The 14,339-nt window shown below is 43.8% G+C and overlaps 1 long non-coding RNA gene across 1 annotated transcript in view; it reads right to left on the bottom strand.

The window, feature by feature from the left end:
- Nucleotides 1-14,339, bottom strand: part of LOC123763437 (uncharacterized) — a 426,773-nt gene that overhangs the window by 28,764 nt on the left and 383,670 nt on the right. The window contains exon 4 of the long non-coding RNA XR_011222410.1: nt 2,419-2,534. This is a non-coding gene — a long non-coding RNA (uncharacterized lncRNA). The remainder of the gene's footprint in view (nt 1-2,418; nt 2,535-14,339) is intronic.

The raw sequence follows: 14,339 nt of genomic DNA, 5'->3' as shown, positions 1-14,339 counted from the left end.
TCCCAGCAAGCACTAGAAATATTGCTGCAACAAAGGTGGATGTATTCAAAACGCACTTAATTAAATAAGTTCTCCAAAGTAGTGCCGGACCAACCGGGCTGTAAAGGATATGCGGGCCGCTCCAAGCAACAGCCTGTTGATCCAAGTTATCACAAGTGAGGCCAGGCTCGGGGAGTAGAAGAACTCCCACAACCCTCTCCTGCTATACACAATCGTGTACCATAATTCATGTACAAAAATACCAGGTGGTTTGTGATGGTGGTACTAATGAAGTGTGGCTACCATATAATTATCTTCACAGTATTGATCTTGCTCTCCTGCTGGTTGATGCTACTGGTTAACACTACGGATACTGGTTATCATTGATGATTGTAGTTGATAATGGGGGAATGTTGGTTGATATCACTGACACGAGGGATACTGGTATTTATATTAAGTGAAACTCAATTTTGGATAGTGACATCCCGAGTGAAACTCAATTATAGATAGTGACATACCGAGTGAAACTCAATTATAGATAGTGACATCCCGAGTGAAACTCAATTTTAGATAGTGACATACCGAGTGAAACTCAATTATAGATAGTGACATCCCGAGTGAAACTCAATTATAGATAGTGACATCCCGAGTGAAACTCAATTATAGATAGTGACATACCGAGTGAAACTCAACTGGGGGATAACGACATCCCAGGTGAACTACATTTGGGACAGTGAAATCCTGAGTGAAAGTACATTGGGAAGAGTGACATCCCGCAACAGCATCTTCCGAATTGACAGTACGGTTTAATACTAAGTGTAATAAGTACAATTCGTAACTTTTAGGAATAGTACATAATTGCACTTACTTGTGCCGTTACATTTATCTCCCCATATTCGGAGGCTGCATCCAGAGAGAAACTAAATCTGGGATTTAGTTTTTTAGCAACGCGAGCGAAGTTTTCATCGCGAGCGAAGTTTTCAACGCGAGCGAAATTTTCAACGCGAGCGAAGTTTTCAACGCGCGCGAAGTTTTCAACGAGTGCGAAGTTTTCAACGCGCGCGAAGTTTTCAACGAGTGCGAAGTTTTCAACGCGAGCGAAGTTTTCAACGCGAGCAAAGTTTTCAACGCGAGCGAAGTTTTCAACGCGCGCGAAGTTTTCAACGAGTGCGAAGTTTTCAACGCGAGCGAAGTTTTCAACGCGCGCGAAGTTTTCAACGAGTGCGAAGTTTTCAACGAGTGCGAAGTTTTCAACGAGTGCGAAGTTTTCAACGCGAGCGAAGTTTTCAACGCGAGCGAAGTTTTCAACGAGTGCGCTCGCTAAAGCATTTACGTATAAAAAAAGCTTCCTCTCGATACCCTCGTCCCACTTTGATGTTTGACAAATTAAAAATCACCGATTATAATCAATTTACGCCCAGCGCATATTTCTAGTATTTTACTGAACCAAACAATTTTTGCTATCCACTTTTTTGGTGACTGGTAAATTATGTCTTTTTTTACTCTTTTGTAACAAATGTTTTGCCAGTTGCAATGGCTGGTTTAGCATTTAATATCGGATTTATTCACGATTTATTCACATTACTCAACTACTCATTCTATTCTTTTATTAATGAATTGATTGGGAAGAATGTCAATTGGTTTTGGTATTCTGAGACGGTCCAAGAACCAGTTTTTCCTGTGATATAATAATTTCACTCTAGCAGAAGAGGGCCAGGGTGAGAGGGCCAGGGTGAGAGGGCCAGAGTGAGAGGGCCAGAGTGAGAGGGCCAGAGTGAGAGGGCCAGAGTGAGAGGGCCAGAGTGAGAGGGCCAGGGTGAGAGGGCCAGAGTGAGAGGGCCAGGGTGAGAGGGCCAGGGTAAGAGGGCCAGAGTGAGAGGGCCAGGGTGAGAGGGCCAGGGTGAGAGGGCCAGAGTGAGAGGGCCAGGGTGAGAGGGCCAGGGTAAGAGGGCCAGAGTGAGAGGGCCAGGGTGAGAGGGCCAGGGTGAGAGGGCCAGGGTGAGAGGGCCAGGGTGAGAGGGCCAGGGGTGCCAGAGCCAGGGGTGCCAGAGCCAGGAGTGCCAGAGCCAGGGGTGCCAGAGCCAGGGGTGCCAGAGCCAGGAGTGCCAGAGCCAAGGGTGCTAGAGCCAGGGGTGCTAGAGCCAGGGGTGCCAGAGCCACGGTGCCAGAGCCAGAGTGCCAGAGCCAGAGTGCCAGACCCAGGGGTGCCAGAGCAGCTACTAACGTCCAACAGAGTGAAGGAGTGAAGCTGAAGACTCCCTCTTCTAATACTCGTAACTCTAGGCATTGTGGACGGGGGTGACGGAAGCTCCCTCCCCATCTATCCTTCTCCCTCCACCCCCTACCCAGCATATTCTCCCCCAACTGTTCCTCACCATCCAACCCTCTTCCACCACTGGCCTTCCCTCACCTCTGTCTATCCAGTCCTCCCCGACTTACCTGTCCTCTCCACCTGGCGGCCCTGTCCCGTCAACCCAGATCACCCGACTTCTTTACGCAGCTTTTAAGGCTCTCAAGGAGGAGGCGGCGACGAGGCGCCGCCATCTTTATCGCACCTGTAAATAAAGAGGAGAAAAAAAACCACTAAGTTAATCCAGAATAACGCCACACACACACACACATCCCAAACTGACACCGCCATCTGTATCACTACACAAAACACAGAGAGAAAAACCTTCAAAAAAACACCCCAAAATATACACCCTTCACAAATTATATGAATAGACGCCCCCCGAGGGGGAAAAAAAATATAATTGAAAGGGAGTGTTGAGCCTTAGTCTCGTCACGTTCCAATATTCTCAGCGCCGCGAGATGTAAAAAGCACTCGAGGCTAATGAAGACAATGTTGACTTTGGTGTTACCTCTTCTTCCCACTCTCCCATTACGCATATTTATAAAAAAGCCGCTGGATCAGTATATACGACATTTTGTTCAGTCTTAAAATGGGGAAAACCGTCTCTGTGGGTTCCATTCATAAGAGTAAATTTTACCGCACTAAAAGGAAACTAATCCAGCCAAGAGCAGATGTGGGATAGTATTACTAATTAGGCGGGAAATATTAGACGCTGTCCACTTTATCCGAATTGATATATCAATTTATTGGCCGTCGGATAAGAGGGGATAAACATTTATAGAGCTTCTAAATTGTTCTTTATAGCTATTGGTTACACCATCGGCGTTCCCATCATGACTAACATAAAACTGGAAAAGCCACCGGTGCCCCGGGTGCCATCTTGGTTATAAAATATTACTCGTGCGTGTCGCTACTAACCAAGCCTTGGTTAGTGCTTCTGGCTAACCAAGAGTTGGTTAGCGCTTCTGGCTAACCAAGCCTTGGTTAGTGCTTCTGGCTAACCAAGCCTTGGTTAGTGCTTCTGGCTAACCAAGCCTTAGTCCGCTGCCTCCATACCAACATCGTAACACACTAATATAGTCTCTAACACACACACACACACACACACACACACACACACACACACACACACACACACACACACACACACATATACATATATACACACACTATATACACAATAACAAAGTTCAATAATCGCTGATCTATTATATGCAGAATAATCACATATTCCAAAATATTAACGTAACCTTTGTTACCTCTAACGACCTGGCCAATGGTAGGAGATGCGCGGAATGAACGGGTTCAGAAAGCTGAACAAGGCATCCTTCTCCGGGAAATTGAACACGTACAAGGGGAATCTTCGCCGAAGGTGTCTGTTAGCTCAGCAGCCGAAGTAACCCCAATATGACTGGGAATCCAGCAACACTTCGATTGTTTCCAGGCGAGGAGTCACAATAACGTGGCTGAGGTATGTAGACCAGACCACACACTAGAAGGTAAAGGGATGACGACGTTTCGGTCCGTCCTGGACCATTCTCAAGCCGACTTGAGAATGGTCCAGGACGGACCGAAACGTCGTCGTCCCTTCACTTTCTAGTGTGTGGTCTGGTCAACATACTTCGACTGTTTGAAATGAATCTCCTCAGTTCGATCTTCGAGGTGCCACGAGTTTGGCTTTTAACGGCTTCAGGTGTTTGCCTTTTAACAGTTTCACGTGTTTGGCTTCTAACGATTTCACGTGTTTGCCTTTTAACGGTTTCACGTACTCTTGAACTCTCTCTTCAAACTTCTTTCCAACTTTCCCTCATGGTATTAAATCCGCTAAAAATCAGCAACGTCCAGTATTGGATTCTGACCACCACAGGATGACGAGGGTTTAAATAAACATTTCCCCACTCGTGAAAGCACTACGAGATTCAACCTTAATGACAAAGGAACATTGGCATTATAGGAGGGTACCATTTGTAGACTATATCTGCTATATCACCTAATTTCTGCTAGCAGACTGCTAGCAGAAATTATGCTCAAGCAGGATATTGCCAGAGCAGCGCCCCACTTCCATCAGCTCTTTAAGATATACCATCATCTCGGAGGGGCCCCTAAGGCCTACAGACCTTGCACAAGGCCCTCAGAAGTTGTATAAGGTTGTACAAGGCCCTCAGAGGTTGTATAAGACCCTCAGATGTTGTATAAGGCCCTCAGAGGTTGTATAATGTTGTATAAGGCCCTCAGAGGTTGTATAAGGCCCTCAGAGGTTGTATAAGGCCCTCAGAGGTTGTATAATGTTGTATAAGGCCCTCAGAGGTTGTATAAGACCCTCAGAGGTTGTATAAGGCCCTCAGAGGTTGTATAATGTTGTATAAGGCCCTCAGAGGTTGTATAATGTTGTATAAGGCCCTCAGAGTTTGTATAAGGCCCTCAGAGGTTGTATAAGGCCCTCAAAGGTTGTATAAGGCCCTCTGAGGTTGTATAAGGCCCTCAGAGGTTGTATAAGGCCTTCAAAATTGTATAAGGCCCTCAGAGGTTGTATAATGTTGTATAAGGCCCTCGGAGGTTGTATAAGGCCCTCACAGGTTGTATAAGGCCCTCAGAGGTTGTATAAGGCTCTCACAGGTTGTATAAGGCCCTCACAGGTTGTATAAGGCCCTCAGTGGTTGTATAATGTTGTATAAGGCCCTCAGAAGTGATGGACTCCCTCAAGCAGGTATTCCAAATCGTGTGACCGTACTGGGCTCTGTGTTCTCTCTCCACACAGTTCTTAAGCAGAGAGAACAATGGGAGTTCTCATCACATATTTACAGTTTATATATAATTAGTCCTGGCGTCATTTACTAAATATTCAACAAGGAGTCACAATGTCCATTACAGGAGAAGACTTAGCTGATACGAATTGAACAGTTAACAAGTATATTTAGTAAACTTTAAAACTGATACAATAAAAGTTTCTTTCAAGCAGATTGGGATTGGGTGAGAGGGGGTGGGGGAGGGGGGTCATATACAACTAATCAGTACCAAGGGGCACGTGGTTGTTCAACTGAACGACCCGCGGCTCCTCCTGAAGGCATAACCTCGCCTGAATACGCTAATGACCGCCTAATTACTCAATGCTTTCTTCCTATAATCACTCCCTTAATTACGACAGACACATGTTTCTCCAATCAAATGATCGGGTTTTACACGTGGTAAATCAATACACACAAATTTCAGTCGGACATTTTGATATTAGCAATAATGTTCTACGAGTGTAGTGTGGATCATTCTACGAGTACAGTGTGTGGATCATTCTACGAGTACAGTGTGGATCATTCTACGAGTGTAGTGTGTGGATCATTCTACGAGTACAATGTGGATCATTCTACGAGTGCAGTGTGGATCATTCTACGAGTACAGTGTGGATCATTCTACGAGTACAGTGTGGATCATTCTACGAGTACAGTGTGGATCATTCTCCGAGTACAGTGTGTGGATCATTCTACGAGTGTAGTGTGGAATGGCAAGCACGCTCGTCGCTCTAAGTGAAAGCACGAGCCTCCAAGCCAAACGAGCCACATGTCTACGTCCTACACGTGACTCGTTTGACTGGAGTCACCTGTTACAATCGTCCAATCTTCACCTGTTACAGGTGTTTCACTCGGCGAGTACTACCGGCTAATCACCTAGAGATTACTCTAGTAATCTTACCTATAAATTACCTTTTTGCAAGGTAATCGCTAGAAGATTACCTTGCAAGAAATGACTAAGCATAGTACCACACAAGGCTTCAAAGAGAGTAATGTACTAACTGTAGATTGAGTAAATTGAGTAAATTGAGTAAATTGAGATTATTGTAAATTGTAAATTGTAAATTGAGGTAAATTCAGTAAATTGAGAAGATTTGTGTAACCGCTGCGTTAGCAAAGTACTGTGTAGTGTTATCTTGAGTTATCTTGAGATGATTTCGGGGCTTTTTAGTGTCCCCGCGGCCCAGTCCTCGACCAGGCCTCCACCCCCAGGAAGCAGCCCGTGACAGCTGACTAACACCCAGGTATTTATTTTACTGCTAGGTAACAGGGGCATAGGGTGAAAGAAACTCTTCCCATTGTTTCTCGCCGGCGACCGGGATCGAACCGGGGACAACAGGATCATAAGTCCAGTGTGCTGTCCGCTCGGCCGACCGACTCCTAGTGTGTAGAGTACTGTACCGTACTTCGTTACAGCTTACATCATACTTGAACTCTCATGTACTCTGGCAGGCACTCTGGCAGGCACTCTGGCAGGCACTCTGGCAGGCACTTGCAGGTATCGTGACCCTGGAGAATACCTGCAACCGTTGCAATGGGGTATCGTGCAAGGTTGCTAGCGACGACGGTGGTCAACACCCGCTGGCTAGTCCGCAATAGCCTATTAGCGGTGGTCCGTCCGAGCTTGGACGATTCGTACACACGTTCAGGTGAAGACTCTCAAAAAACTTTATACACGATTGGGGAGTGGATCGCCGTCGACCTCCAATGCTCAAGTGGCACTCCAGTGGGAGGGGGGAGGGGAGGTCTCAAGTCTCAGTTGCATACCAGTGCTGTGTAAGAATATCAGCGGTAAGAATACAAGAAAAAGCCTCTTGAACACAAATATATGAATATAATATTGTTATGATACATTGTAACTCTCCCTATCAGAGTTTTTTCTTAAACTGTTGTGCAATATTGTAACTTGAAACTGAAATTGAAATTGAAATAAGTTTGAGGTAAAATACACACAAAGGGATGAGGTAGCTCAAGCTATTCTCACCCCGTTCAGTACATCGTGTTAATACATACATAGACACACACCACAAACAATAAACATATTACCAAACATTCTGAGAGATACACATATACATTCCTCCTTAACACAAGTAGTATGGTATCAGACGTACACACAAATACTTTTATGACCTAGGTACTTAAAACTGGGTCAAGTGTGTACATACCAGTACTAACATTGAGAAGATTTGGACATTGACTAATTAGGGCAGACTCAATTAAATTCCGTTCCACAAAGCCATTGCAATTGGTAATGCTTTTCGCCCCATCCCAATTAATAATGTGATCACACAAACTCGTGTGTAGGTACAAAGCATTAGACGTTTGGGCAGTTCTTATACTATAAGCAAGTTGGGACATGTAATTGTAAGGATTTTCCTGTTTGTCCAAGGTACACGGACTCACAATCATTGCAGGGAATCGAATACACACAACCTGCTGTACCAGGGGAGTTTTTTTTTATTAAATTGGACTTGATTGCATTATTAGTGAACACCAAATTGATATTAAGGTTCTTAAAAACTGGGGAGTTTCTCAAGTCCCACCGCATAAGGTACCACCAACGAGTTTCTAATTTCTGGTTTCGCTTTGGGGATATGATTATATAACGTACCTTTAGCTTGCCCAAAGGAGCAATCCAAAAAAATAGTGTGATCACACTATTAATTGGGGGTGGAGCGAAAAGCATTACTAATTGCAATAGTTTAATGGAACGGATTTAATTGAATCTGCCATTATCAGTGTCCAAATCTTCTCAATGTTAGTAGTGTTATGTACAAACTTGACCCAGTTTTAAGTTACAATATTACACAACGGTTTAAGAAAAACTCTGATAGGGAGAGTTACAATGTCTCATAACAGTATTATATTCATATATGTGTGTTCAAGAGGCTTTTTCTTTAATCTTTTATTCTTACTGCTTAATCCTTCAGACGTTTGTTGTTGTTTAAGATTCAGCTACTGGGAACAAAAAGTCTCAAGTAGCACGGGCTATGGTGAGCCCGGAGTGGACTTACCTGACACAGGGGCGGGGCCGTAACTGCCCTTCTGACCATTCTAAGCTAATTTATACCTGTTTCTGGTTAATTCTTTCCCGGGGGATGGGTGGTCAGGTCCCAATGGGAGCCTCCACCCTCCCTTTGGGTTTTCTCTTAGTCTGCTGTTGACAACGGCCTTGATTGGCCGAAATGTTCATCTTCCTTTTCCATTTCTCTGTGGATTTTCCGCATACAAATAATCAGTGTTGCGTGATCGTCAATTGCATATATATATATATATATATATATATATATATATATATATATATATATATATATATATATATATATGTCGTACCTAGTAGCCAGAACGCACTTCTGAGCCTACTATGCAAGGCCCAATTTGCCTAATAAGCCAAGTTTTCATGGATGAGGGAAGGTGGGGAGAAGGGGGGGGAAGGACGGAAGAGATGAGAGGGAGAAGAGAGGAGAGAAGAGAGGGCATGAAAGGGGGAAAAATGAGAGGAATAAGGGGACGAGGGGAAGAGAAAAATTAACCCCGGGCACCGCCGGGTATACCCTTCCCAGTAACAAAATAAAAGTGATGACCCTCAGGTATGGTCAATATACATTAGTTATAAATATTGTTGATTCGTTTAGGGGTGAATAATACGCAAAAGTTTCGGGGCACGAGCTATAATTCGTACGTCTCATTGATGGTTCGAACATTAATGACCCGAACACGGAACGTTTAATTAGTCGTGTGTGTGTGTCCATCCCTGTATGGTGGAGGTAGTTGTTGAAGATTCGCTACTCAGAACAATAAGTTCCAGTAGCACGGGCTATGGTGAGCCCGTAAGTGGAGGTAGTTCTGTAGTTATTTCGGGGTAACTTTTAGAGATGGAAGGGAAGGAAACTATCAGGGAGGGGGGGACGCCCCCCTGCCATTACGACTATATTGCACTTGGAAGGGGTCAGGATAAGGATTTGGGATGGGATGGGAGAGGAAGGAATGGTGGCCCAACCACTTGTGGACGGTCGGGGATTGAACGCCGACCTGCAGGAAGGGCGAGACCGTCGCTCTACCGTCCAGCCTACCTCTCAGTTGGAGAAGTTGGTAATGGTTTCTCGGAGTGTTGGTAACACTGACTCAGGTGACGTATCAAAAAAACACCTGAGCGACGTCTCAAAAAACACCTGAGCGACGTCTCAAAAAACACCTGAGCGACGTCTCAAAAAACACCTGAGCGACGTCTCAAAAAACACCTGAGCGACGCCTCAAAAAACACCTGAGCGACGCCTCAAAAAACACCTGAGCGACGCCTCAAAAAACACCTGAGCGACGCCTCAAAAAACACCTGAGCGACGCCTCAAAAAACACCTGAGCGACGCCTCAAAAAACACCTGAGCGACGCCTCAAAAAACACCTGAGCGACGCCTCAAAAAACACCTGAGCGACGTCTCAAAAAACACCTGACCGACGTCTCAAAAAAACACCAAAGCAACTCCTCAAAAAATACCTGGTTAAATATCTAAGCAATTACGCCGAATTTACAAAAAAATCTTTGCCGTTTTTAATCAGTAAAAAAAAATACATTTACCATAAAATTAACAATATATTTAACTATTGTATTTTTTATGTTATAATTTCCCTACCTTGGAAGTTATGAAACTTAAGCAAGTCAAAGTTTGGGGTATTTATGTATAAAATAAGTATTCCCAAGACAAACATTTTTTGTCTCAATAGCCTTTAATACTGTCGTCATTTAAGTACAGAAAATCCCTCAGAAAGCCACGTCTCACTGCAACAAGTTAATGAAATCACTGCCTATATATCTTGTCTGTAATACAGGCAGATATCAAAGGCAATAGAGACAAATCTACGAAACTCCTGTTTTAACGAGACTTTCCACCTCAAAGTATATTTAGATCGCAAAGGAAGAGAGAGAGAAACAGCTCCGGAGAGAATACCCGAAGCCCAAGTCGTCGACAGCGCCCCGAACACATTGACAGTCCCCCCTCAGCACATCTTTATTTTTTCCCCAACGGCAGTGATACTTTTGCGGCCTTGTAAAATGCGTCATTTAATCCCCCCGCCGTGTTCCTTTGAATTCTGGAGCGCTACCTGCGCGTCTTTTTTGGCGGGAAACCTCAGTACATAGAACACGGCCGCTCCCTGCTCCCTGCAGCGCGACTTCGTACCCATTTCTCCTCGCACCCTGTGGCCTGAAACCTGCAACCCTTTTCTAATATACGCGTCACTATTCAGACACTCCGGCTTTGCTGGCGAAAAGGGTGCGACCTGAAAATGTTTGGCTGTATTTGGAGACAGTTAACCGGCTTACGGTAATGGCGGCCCGAGAGGACTACGGACTAAAGTCTTTTGGAAGATTTACCAACTCGATCTTTGATGGAGACATTTTTATAATTATTGTTCGCTAGCTACCTTTTTTTTCATAAATATTCGCTTGCCACACTTTCATTTACAATGGAGAAGGCTTTTATTTTCAGGAGATTTGGCGTTGGGAGTCTTCGGTTGCCGGTTAGTTCTTCAGAAGATCATTAATGCACTCTATGGTGAATGCGCATAGTGCAATGTTGACATTCGCACCATGCGCCCTCTTGCTCGCGGTCAGAATTAACGGACTGATGACTTTCTGACCTTTCTGTCTTGCGCCGCTCGGCTCGTCCTCTGGAGAGCGTGATCGACTCACCTTAATTTAAGACAGTGATCTTGAACCCTTTCCGGTAGATTGTGATCTTGAACCCTTTCCGGTAGATTGTGATCTTGAACCCTTTCCGGTAGATTGTGATCTTGAACCCTTTCCCGGTGGATTGTGATCTTGAACCCTTCCCGGTAGTGATCTTGAACCCTTCCCTATAGACGGCGACGTACTAGACACAATTTCTGAAGATAGTAATGCCAGGGGCCAGATTCACGAAGCACTTACGAACCTGTACATCTTTTGACAATCTTTGGCGGCTTTGTTTCCAATTATTAAACAGTTAATGAGCTCCGAAGCACCAGGAGGCTGTTTATAACAATAACAACAGTTGATTGGCAGGTTTTCATGCTTGTAAACTGTTTAACAAATGTAACTAAAGCCGTCAAAGAATGGGGAAAGATGTACACGTTCGTAAGTACTTGCGTAACTGCTTTGTGAATCTGACCCATGAGCTTCTTGGAGCCATTAACTACCTACCTTCACCACCACGTGAGAGCAACCACCACGTGAGAGCAACCACCACGTGAGAGCAACAACCACGTGAGAGCAACCACCACGTGAGAGCAACCACCACGTGAGAGCAACAGCCACGTGAGCGAAGATGTTCAGGGTAGCCTCGACTCATTAACAACACAGCAGACATCTGCTCTTGGCTGCCACAATGTTCCAGCAGCCTGGAAGACGAGGCCGAGGTTCCAGGAACTGGCAGGAAAGGGCTTAATAAACAAAGAATATAACCGAAGAATGTATAGGCGAGAAGGAGAAAAACAAAGGAGAGAAAAAAAGAAGAAAGGAAGAGAGAGAAGAAAGAGAAGGAGAGAATTTTTCTCCTTCTTTTCTGAAGGAGAAAAAAAAACAGAGACGAATAAACTAATAAAAATTGTCTTCCTCATTAAAACAAAAAACAAAAAAAAATTGTAAATGAGCATCCGAGAGACTTATTATTAACATCTTTATTGACAAAATTTAATTACAAGTTTGCCTAATCTGAGGATTTCAATTAAGTCTTATTCAAGTGAGGATAATGCTGGTATTCACTGTCGAGAGACTGAATGCTTCTGTCCAGAGGAAATGGTAGAATGCTAGAATGCTAAATGGTAGAATGGTAGAATGCTGAGGCAAGTGGAGTGTGGGCGTGACAAGGGGGCGGCGTGGGACGTGTGTGTGTGTGTGTGTGTGTGTGTGTGTGTGTGTGTGTGTGTGTGTGTGTGTGTGTGTGTGTGTGAGAGGTGGTGGGTAGTGTATTTACCTATGAATGTGTATGACAGAGAGCGAGGTTTTCATACCTTGGCAACTATAGCTCTGTTGTAACCTCTTTAACTTACAACTAAACTATTCTCACGTTCGAATTCCTTTGTCGAACCTGACCTTGAGTACTGTGGATAGACGCGGCTTTCATTTCTATCCAGTTACCTAGATCCAAAATTGAAGCGGTACATATTACAGAAGGTGGATTAGGAAGTAATTCAATCAAATCAACACAGCCTGGATGCCTACTTAAGAATACTTGTCTGTGACGCAGCAACCCGTCCTCTTAAAAATCACGTCACTTTTGGCTCGTGTGCCACACTATGGCCAAATTTGGACGTAATTTAAAATGAAATCGACTCACAAAAGTGACGTACTGTTCCGTTTTCTGTTTGAGTCGTCCGGCTTACTCGGCCAGCTTAGAAGAGGAAACTTTCAATTAACGTTTTTCATAACGTTTTGAAACTTTATGAGAATTTCCTGCCCACCTAACCTATCAGAGGACCCTTAACTTACTGTTGTTGAAAAAAAAAATCACAAATTTATTTTCATTTTCAAATTACGTCCATATTCGGCCATACGGGCAAACGGCCAAAAGCGACGTTCTTTTTAAGAGGACAGGTTGCCGTCAAACGGATCCTGAATATCCGATCAAGATGCCAATGCCGTTTTTGAATTCCTCAATGGACAAGTAGCCGAAAATAGCCATGTCTGCAGCCAATTAGACAGCCAATTCATTTTCAAAATGAAATGGAAAGACAAAATGGATAACGTCAGGTTTAGCCAATTCCGTAGCCCATCTTAGCAGATTACATATATACCTATATAGACCTAAGTCTATATACTATAGGTTTTAGGTCTATACCACACGCCTTTACTGACAAAAATCTTAAATCATCAAATGACTTCTGAATATTAAGAAATATAAAGTCTACCGTCATTATTATCTACATATTAATAATTCCACAAAATATTGTATTTATGGATAATATTGCACATTTGTATTATTAGCTGGCGGCGGCCCTCTTAAATGTGCATTTTTTTTCCAAATTCTATTTCCATGATTTTGCAAACTGTTTGTGTTGGGAAATATCCCGTATATAGATTTCTATATGATTTTTTTGTGGGCGGCTCAAGAGGTTGCCTGAAAGTTTTGAATGGGCTTATTTTAACCTGGATTTTCTTTCATTTCTTTCAGTGAAAATTCATTCAGTTCATTTCTTTTTTTTTAAATATTACTTTCAAGCGTTATGATTTGTTCTAACAACCTTACAACCGTCTCTTATTTTGTTGTGTATGGTGTATTAAGAAGCCACACTTTCTCAGACATGAAGAAAAAATATATATGTATTTTTTGAAAATATGCAAAATACACACGTGACCAGATTGTATGGGAACCATGTGTTACCAATGGTCACTATACCCAAGTGGTCTTTACAACAGCCTATACATAGTATGGAGACCTTATAGGTGAACGTCGATTTGGTGTCATGCCTAAGGCATATCCTATTTAGGAACGTTATTTAGCGCACCAAAATGGCCTACGAACCAATTTAGGGAGTATATACCCCATGAATATAATCACTTTTCCACTGCACATCTACCAGAAAGCAAGGTACACCATCCAGTCACATGTATATAAACCTCTCTGTATACATGTGACTGGACACCCCCTTGTGGCTGGCTTACCCTCTCTCTCTCTCTCTCGACAAAGCCACATATATCTAGTATATGTCTCGTTCTGATGGGCGGGAATGCTGGTGCAATCCCGTCCTGAGTGTGTGTGTGAGGCTCGCCCATAACAGTATCGAGGGAGGGAGGGAGGGCGGTCGTGCTCAGGGGTCACAATGGCCGCCTCACTGACGCACAATAAAGAACACGAATACCAAAAGTAATACTTTTTATGGTCCCATTTTCTTCGGTATTCAGCAGTCGGCGGCGCGCGGAAGATAGCGAAAATGGGAACCACTTTGAATTCCCGCGGGAATTACCGCATATTGACGCCCTCCACCTCTTCCCATTTTCTGAAATTAAGACCACTACTATTTTTTTTTTCAGGGGGGAGTTTCAGGAGTGAGGATGGTGGTCTGACTAGCCGAAGGCACGCATCATCCCCACCTCCCTTCCACCCCATCTGGCCCGAGCCAACAGCATACTCTTGCTTTATAACTAAATTAAAACTTGCAATTAGCTTATCAGAACTTTTTACAGCCAACGTCTACGAAATGACAGAGGAATTTTATAAGCTTTAATAGCCTGCCGTTCTCGCTTTTTG

This window comes from Procambarus clarkii, chromosome 49 (genome assembly GCF_040958095.1).
Source record: "Procambarus clarkii isolate CNS0578487 chromosome 49, FALCON_Pclarkii_2.0, whole genome shotgun sequence".
Taxonomy (NCBI): Eukaryota; Metazoa; Arthropoda; class Malacostraca; order Decapoda; family Cambaridae; genus Procambarus; species Procambarus clarkii.
This window is presented reverse-complemented; position numbering and strand designations above follow the sequence as displayed.